Raw genomic sequence first — 7,601 nt, 5'->3', positions numbered from 1 at the left:
TGGAGGCACTAGATTCTATTTCAAGTGACATGAGGGGCTATTGGAGAGTTTTGATTGAGCAGTAATATTGCAAGATTATAATGTAAAAGGATGGCTCTGGTTCCTGTGTGCACAGGAAGCAAGGATGGAGCAAGGGAGTCAGGTGAGAGATGATGGCGTCTTGACCCAAAATGGAAGCAGTGCTCAAAAGTGATCAGATTCAGGACATAGTACAAAAGCAAACAGGATTTGCTAGTGTTCTGAACTGAGAGAGAGGAGTCAACAACTGGGTCAAAAATTTCCATTAACTGAGATGGGAAGGAAAAGATTTGAGGAATTGCATGGAACCATGAGTTCAGTTTCACATATCTTCATTTGAGGTGCTCTTGGCCCGTCCCAGTGGAGATGTCCGGAGTTAGTGGAGAGACTGGGACTGGAGATATAAATTTGAGAGTCATCTGCACATAACATTAGAGCTGGTGGGGGCTGGATGAGATCTCCTGGGGAGTGAATATAGTGGGAGAAGAGGTCCAAAAACTAAGCTCCAGAACATTCCAATCTTTAAGAGTCAGGAAAACAAAGACCACACAACAAAGGAGACAGAACAAAGAGATTGATGAGGTGGGAGAATCAAGAGGGAGTGGTGACCCAGAAGTCAGGAGCGAGAGAATGATCAGACAAGTCATTTTCTTGAGAACTGAGTAAAGAAATGGCTGAGAAGGAAATCAGAGTCCCCAGAGATAACTCTGCAGCCCTGGGTCTCAAGGAGTCCCTGTGGGCTCTTAGCCAACGGGGTTCCAGGCCTTTTCCCCTATTTCAACCATATCTGCTCCTCTGTTGGCTTTGGCGTTCCATGTGAGATTTCTTCTGAAGAAAGCCCTTTAAAACACAAAGCTCTGGAAACCACTGGAGCACCTTCTACCATTGGGAAAGGGGCAAGAATGTGGAGAGGGACTTACTCTGTAGTGCCACCCCCAGGGAAAAATCTAAAACTGAGGGTGAAAACCATAGAGCTGATGACTTCTAAGGCCTTTTTCAGCTCTAAAACACGTGAGTTCCACTCTCTTGGTTCCGGCCCCTGGACAACAATCTCCTTTAAGACTCCACCCATGCTCTGGTCTGATAATGACCTTGATGAAGACATAGGACCTGACTGGCCCTCCTACATGGACTTGATAACATTTGGGGGCCCTTGAGGAATGGTATAAGAAACATTTATTTGATCCAAGTGCTGCTTTGAACTCATCTTCAGGAGAACTGCTGGACTAAACACACTGCCTCCTCCTGCCTCCCTGATCTGAATCAACTTCACAGTCTGTCTGGAATCAGGCAGTGTCTGGACAAGGTCTCACCCATGACTGCCAGCCATCTAGAACAGAGGAGACTGGCTCGTCAATTTTTTTGTTTAAGATTTTATGTATTTATTTGACAGAGAGAGACACAGCGAGAGGGGGAACACAAGCAGGGGAAGTGGGAGAGGGAGAAGCAGGCTTCCCGCAGAGCGGGGATCCCGATGCAGGGCTCGATCCCAGGACCCTGGGATCACGACCTGAGCCGAAGGCAGACACTTAACGACTGAGCCACCCAGGCGCCCCTGGCTGGTCAATTTTTAAGTATTAGAAGTATTATACCTCTCCTGGTCAATTTTTAAGTATTATCTATTCTTCTCGGTTTCTCAGATACTGTAGCCTCTCTGTCTTCTGCCAAAATGAAATGCTAACAAGTTCAGGTATCCATTACACCCTTAGATGTAATTTTCTAACTCTGTCAACTTGCAATATAGATCTAGGGAAGAAATAAAACAATCCTGAAGAAAATCTAAGCTTAGGGGAAACAACTTGGCTCTCCTTGGACAGACTCTCATTTCCAACACCAGGATCCAACTACAAGGAAATGAAGCATGAGCAGCTGAATTTAGGAAACTTCTCATCCAGAAGATTCAATCAGTGCATTCCATTCCCCAACCCAGAGACTAAGTCAGGAATGGACCCAGAACCCAACTTGGGGAAATGGCAGTCAAGCCTATGACTTTGTGGTAGGGTTAGATAAGGAGATGAATACTCTTCTTCCATTAAAAGTCAAGTTAAGTGGTGGGTACCTGGCTGGCTTAGTTGGTGGAGTGTGCAACTCTTGATCTTGGGGTTGTGAGTTCGAGCCCCACATTGGGTGTAGAGATTACTTAGAAATAATTTTAAAAATCTTTTTAAAAAATAAACAAATGAATACATCTCTTTAAAAAAAGCAAAATAAGAAAGCATATGGAGACTTCCACTATAAAAAGTTAAGTTAAGGAGATATGAGCCTGGGGTGACCAGCATCTATCTTACCCCAGGATGGAAAGCTAACTTAAGTTTGGAGCCTATTCAGAGGAGGGCAGACCAAGGGGATAAGAACATATAGGATTCCGGATTCAGCTGTGTCTGAACAGAGGCATGAAATAAATTTTGTTTTGGGTTAGGTAATTTTGAAATAGGTTTTCTGTCACTTGTAACCAAAAGAATCATGATCAAGAATCAAGATGTTGATACCTGAGCCTTTAGAATGAGAATGTTTAAAACTAGTCAGTATTTCTTAGTGGAGGCACTAATTGCATTTGGTGGGACAATTCTCTATCGTGCAAACTATTCTGAACATTCATTTCTGCCGCTGCCCACAAAATGCCAGAAGCACCCTTCAGTTATTCTGACAACCAAAAACCCACCATCTAGCCCACTAGAAACACATACACACATTTCCAAATGGCCCCTATGGGCAAGTGTTTCTCAAGTTGAGAACAAATAAACTAGAACATCTCTACGGCCCCCCTCAACTGAAATTAGCCATACCATGTACCAGAAATCAAGTTTACTCGAGTCTAGTCTTAGCACCAACTGAAAATAACTTAGTTTCTGTGTTTCACTTATTTTAAAATGAGAACACTAATATACAGCTGTATGGGTAAACCTATCAAAGGATCATTGTGATAAATTACTCAAATGAAGTAATCCTAGCATAACCTAAATGGAACCATACCATTCCCAAGGGAAATAACCCAAACATTTTTTTTTCCCAAGTCTATATGCACCACATTTTATTTATCCATTCACTTACTGAAGGACATTTTGGTTGCTTCCAAGTTCTGGCAATTATGAGTAAAGCTGCTATAAGATCTGTGTGCAGGAGGGCACCTGGGTGGCTGAGTCGGTTAAGTGGCTGCCTTCAGCTCAGGTCATGATCCCGGGGTCCTGGGATCGAGCCCCGCATCCAGTTCCCTGCTTAGCCGGGAGCCTGCTTCTCCCTCTCCCTCTTCCCCTCCCCCCTGCTTGTGCACCCTCTCTCTCTCTCTCTCTCAAATAAATAAATAAGTAAAATCTTAAAAAAAAAAAAAAGGATCTGTGTGCAGGTTTTCATGTGGACAAGCATTTAACTCCTTTGGGTAAATACCAAGGGGTCTAAATGCTTTTGAACACCATTGTAGCTTATAATTTGTCCCATAAAAAGATAATTTTTTAGACCCTGAAATTTTACAGTGATCTTTTCATACTCCTAATTCATCTATCAATAAAGAGTTAAAATCACAGCTACCCTGTGTCACCCTCATTTTCCTAGACCTCTTTAATTGCATCTCTAGCAACAGAGATTGGCTTAGGAGGTAGGGAGGGGTCATTTCTAATAAACAAATGGGTTTCATTACTTCCTGAGTGTTACTCCAAGGATCACTATAGAACACCACGAAGTTGATGGCTGTCAGTCAGCTAAACTCATTCACTTCTCCGCACCCATCTCTTAGCTCAGATAATTTACTGCATGTCATTCTTTGTTAGTGCAAACCACAAACATTAAATCCTTGAATGCCAAGGACTTCTTGTACCCCATAGTGCTCTGTAAATATAAGAGAATAAAGTTTTCAGTGCCTTTATAAGTCTGCAGTTTGTAAATTGATTTTTTTTATGGTACCTTTGTAATCTTTTCTTTTTTCTCTTCTTGGCAATTTTGCGCTCTTAATATTTATCCTCAAATGAATGGTCTAAACTCTCCACGGGCTAATTTGGATATGTCGGGAGAGTGGGCTTCGTTCCATGGGCTGCCTTTGAAATCTGAGCACAGTAAGATGACTTCACATTGCGTGAGCACACCCAACCAAATCCAGGCTGAGGGTTACAGCCACGACAGACAGCACTTTCATCTCAGCTCTCTTCAAAACTGCCAGAAATTATTGTTGCAGAAAGTAGTGCCAGCATCCTGGGGCCAATTTTCAAGTTTAGGAGGATTTGAGGGGTATCCTATACCACCCTGCTGGCTCAACTAGCTAACGACCTCTCCTCTCCGCCTCAGCCCTTCCATGAAACATGGCGGCAACTTGACACAGTGGTCCCTGCCCATTGAGACAAAGCAAGAGTTTAGCTATCTGAAGGCTAAAAGAGATGTCTCATAGAAGTCAGAGAAGTGAGACAGAAGGAGAAGTAAGGGGAGGCAGTTAAACCACTTCAAAACTATTCTTTGACTTTCAGACTGCATAGAAAGTGGCCCTGAAACTCAGAATGAAACCTCAATCTTTTGCATATTCATCTTTGAAGCCAAAAGCTGGTGGGAAGGCTGGCTATGGAAACACAGCCCCATCCCTTCATGAACAGCAAATTTAAGCAATTTGCCCAAATTTCCTATGGCGGTATTGCTTTAGATTACTATGGCTGTTGTAAATACTGCCATCCCTCATCTTCTCTCTGTCCTTCTTCATTCCTCGCATTTGGGGCTTGCAAAGAAACCGAGATTTCATTTTCAGCAGAATATACCGTGAGCAAGCCTCATGCAGGGCCCTCTGTACATTAGAGAAATGGAAGTGTCTTGTGTCTTGTCCATCCCTCCTTTATAAGAAGTAATTACCTCCAGCTGGGCCAAGTTGATTGAACAAATATTCAATTTTCACATGATTTTGCTGCAGCACCATAATGAATGTACCTCTTTGATGAGATAAAGAAGGTCCATGAAATAAACAGTTCAAGGAGTTGGAGCTGGAGCTGAAACATGGGCTGCTTTGTTCTTAGGACAACTGCTTCACCATCTAAAACATCCTCCCCTTTTGAAGGCTCTGTCTTTTCTCTTCCAGCCACAACCCTCAAGCTACAATAACAGGCTCATGATTTTTTTTTATGCCGAGGTTATGAATACTCTTTTATGAACATTTTCCTTTGAACTCATTTTTCTTGAGGAAGAAAAATAGCCCTATGTATTGCAGGGCTGACGGTAATAGACAAAACATACAAATTGTTCTCTTAGGGGCAGTAAAATACTCCAAGATGCACATAGAAAAATTCCAAATACAACATAATGTTTATGGAGCACTGCCTTTGCAGCCATAATTTTTAAAAAAGTAATATTTCTGACTGGCATGTATTATATAGAACATATTTCAGAGATTAATATCAAGATTAATACCTTAAAATGTCTCCCTTCACGGCATCATGCTTGCTTTTCCCATATCACAGCAAATGCTTAGTGAATAGTATTTTAGGATGTGCCATTTGGAAGGAAGGAAACCTTCATCGGATTACGCTGCTTATGTTTTATTTTTCCTTTTATCTCATTTCAACATGTCCTCCAACTTCCTCCTCTAAGAATAATTCAACTAATGCCAACATAACAGATTATAGCAGATTTATTAATTTCATTCTGCCTCAAAAGGAAGTTATTATTGAGGCTTATAGTTATATATGTAGTACTGTCAACTAATGTTTATGTTCCTTATTAAAACTTCTTTTCATTCAGTGTTAATATAATCAGTGAAATCATTTCTTTTCTGGTGTTAAAAAAAAATATATATATATATTTGTGTGTGTGTGTGTGTGTGTTTTCCCTAAGCCCCTTTTAAAAGTTTTATCTCATCCAAAAGTTAATCCAGAAAAGAGCCTCCTTTAATCCTGCTTTGTGGCTTAGATTCTTTAGCCCTGGAAGCATTTGTGTTGATTTCTGCTATATCCATGCTGATGTAAAAACCTTTGCTATGACAGAGAAATCATTCTGCGTGCAGATGGTGTGCCTCTGAAGACTAGAATTGTCAGGTGAATTATGGCAAGGGTGATGTAAGAATGCTTCTCTGGACTGAGTGAATGACCTATAAAAATTCCAAGATACAATTATTGCTTTGCAGTTGGCATTAAGGATATTCTACAATATTCTTTTCATGTGAAAAGGCAGTACCCTACAGTGGTTCACAGCATGAGCTTTAGAGCCAGACTGCTTGGGTTCAAATCCCATTGTTGCCACTTACTAGCTGTGTGATCTTGAAAAAGACACTTAACCACCTTGAGCATCATAAAATAGGGTTAATAATATCACCTGCCCCTTAGGATTGTTGTGAAGATTTAGGCTGGTAAAAACACATAAAGCACTTACGACACCATCCGACACAGAGTTAGTACCTAGTAAGTGTTAACTCATCATATTATTCAACTCACAAGGCACAACTTCCCTTTTTATAGCTTTAGAAGCAGATTTGTAAAAGAAAAAGAAATCCTAGAAAAGTCCAATTCTATAAAATTTACCAACATGAAATTACAGACATGTGATATACATGATTTAATAAAATTCTGGCTATAATTTTATATAGTCAATAGATAAAAATATTTATCCTTTTTTTTTTTCATGGAAAAAAAGGCTTTAAAAAGTCAGTTCCTTTCCCTATGACTTCCTTTGTCGCTGAACTAAAGCTGTCATTGCTCCCCCAATCGGCCGGTCTGTCTCACCTCCGACCCGGCCCCAGCCCGTTCCTTCAGTGAGTATGCAGTAAATGTCTGCTCAGAACAGCGAGCCCATGAGGAACGGCATCCCCAACTAACTGCATCTACATGACAGGATCAATTTCCTAAATGTTCAACTGATCAATTTGTTTTCTAGATAATTGTTTCCTATAGCTAAAGAAAAAAATCTATGAATTCCTATGTGTTTCCACCCAAACAATTTTGCTTCCATGAATCTCTGGAAAGAAATATACTATAATTAATCAAATGTGAATATCATATAACTTAACTACACAAAATTGTCATAAATTACTGTACTACTCCGGCTGCCTTAATATTAACCCTGGAGGCCACACTCGTATTCATTTCAACCCAAGATCAGAACAGCAAATAAATGTCTGGTAATTATATAATTTAACAGAAAAAAAAGGCTGGAATATTATAAATACAGTTTGATTATAATGTTTTTTTTAACATGCATTGAAAATATGTGAGGAAAAGCTAAAGAGTGAATGGCGATCCTATTAGTATAATGAGTTTATAATTTTCTCCATTTTCAGTTTTTTGTTACCGACTATATTATTTTTACAATAAAGATGATAAATTTATAAAACTCTATCAAAATCGAACTAGAAGGGTGCCTGGCTGGCTCAGTCAGTAGAGCATGCCACGCTTGATCTTGGGGTTGTAAGTTCGAACCCCACGTTGGGTGTAGAGATTGCTTAAAAATAAAAATTTTTATTTTTTTTTAAAGATTTTATTTACTTACTGAGAGAGAGGGAGAGGGAGAGCAAGAGTAAGAGAGAGAAGCAGACTCCCTGCTGAGCAAGGAGCCCAACACGGGGCTGAATCCCAGGACCCTGAGATCACGACCTGAGCCAACCGACTGAGTCACCCAGGCACCCC

Source organism: Zalophus californianus, chromosome 8 (genome assembly GCF_009762305.2).
Source record: "Zalophus californianus isolate mZalCal1 chromosome 8, mZalCal1.pri.v2, whole genome shotgun sequence".
Lineage (NCBI taxonomy): Eukaryota > Metazoa > Chordata > Mammalia > Carnivora > Otariidae > Zalophus > Zalophus californianus.
Note: the sequence above shows the minus strand (reverse complement) of the source record.